At 41.0% G+C, this 1,254-nt stretch overlaps 1 long non-coding RNA gene across 1 annotated transcript in view; it reads left to right on the forward strand.

Moving 5' to 3' along the window:
* LOC111728415 overlaps nucleotides 1-137 on the forward strand; it is a 1,073-nt gene extending 936 nt beyond the window's left edge. The window contains exon 2 of the long non-coding RNA XR_002775718.1: nucleotides 53-137. This is a non-coding gene — a long non-coding RNA (uncharacterized LOC111728415). The remainder of the gene's footprint in view (nucleotides 1-52) is intronic.
* The last annotated feature ends 1,117 nt before the right edge of the window (nucleotides 138-1,254 follow it).

The raw sequence follows: 1,254 nt of genomic DNA on the forward strand, positions 1-1,254 counted from the left end.
CGTGGCTGGCGCCTTAGCCGCTTGAGCCACAGGCGCCGAGCCGAGGCAGGAGTTTTGAGGCAAGGGGATTGAACGCATGAGACCAGAGGCAATTGGAAGGGCCTCCCTGTCAGTAAAAGTCGTAGTTGGTTTGGAAAGATACAGGGGTGTCTGGAAGCCAGTAAAATGGTGAGCAAGACTTTCTCACTTCCTTTCCATTAAAGCGGTGAGCCTCTGTCCTGGTGTCTCCTGTATAGGGAATTCCTGAATCCATAAAAGGGAAATGTATTAGGCAAGATGGGAAGTGTGATTAAGGTGAGAGTTGGGAAGATTAAGACTTCGATTAAGTAAAGGAATAGGCTAGGATGGATTTTCCTGTTTTACAGGCTCTTATAAGAGAATGGAAAGGGACTTTCTAAAGGAAAATAACATTTAGGTCATAACAAACTATCCAAATATGATTTAACAGAAATCTAAATTTAAGACTAGGTGTGGTGGCACATGCCTGTAATCCTAGCACTCTGGGAGGCTGAAATGGGAGGATCACTTGACATCTGGAGTTTTGGGACCCACTGGAGCAAGAGCAAGACCCTGTGTCTACTAAAAATAGGAAAAATGAGCAGGGCATTGTGGCAGACACCGGTGGTCCCTGCTAGTTGGGAGGCTGAAGTGAGAGGATTGCTTGAGCCCAGAAGTTTGAGGTGGTTATGACCTAGGCTGACGCCATGGCACTCAAGCCTGGGCAACAGAGTGAGCACCCTGCCCAGCTTAAAGTGACAATTTAATGTAAATAAGACTGTGATGGGAAATTATGGCAAAGATAGAGTATGCTAAATTTTAACATTAATGTTTCAAACAAGTAATAATATTAGAACGAGGGCCAGGTATTGACCTGAGTTCATCATGCATCTATTTTGTCTTTCATAGATGTGTTTTTCTTGAAGCTAAAATAAAGTATAATTGTAACTCTAAGCTAGGAGTGTGGCAGGTTTTCTTCTATTTTTTTTGGTAATAAAATTATTACTTCCAACTTTATGTGTGAAATAACTCATGAAAAGATTTAGTTCTCATTATAATGGGGGTTGTAAAAATGTCAGTCATCTGTTGTTACTTAAGTATTGCGTTTTTATCACTGCGCAGCGGAGCTATTTACTTCTATGTGTGGGAGCAAAAAAAAAAAAAAAAGAATCTGAACAACACTGGATAATACAAGACCAAGCAGAAAAGCTGAGGTAGTTAACAGTTTTTAAAGATTTGTGAGTTCTCTGCACATTT

The sequence above is a fragment of the Otolemur garnettii genome, unplaced genomic scaffold (genome assembly GCF_000181295.1).
Source record: "Otolemur garnettii isolate 467f Iridium unplaced genomic scaffold, OtoGar3 scaffold00156, whole genome shotgun sequence".
In the NCBI taxonomy this organism is placed as follows: Eukaryota; Metazoa; Chordata; class Mammalia; order Primates; family Galagidae; genus Otolemur; species Otolemur garnettii.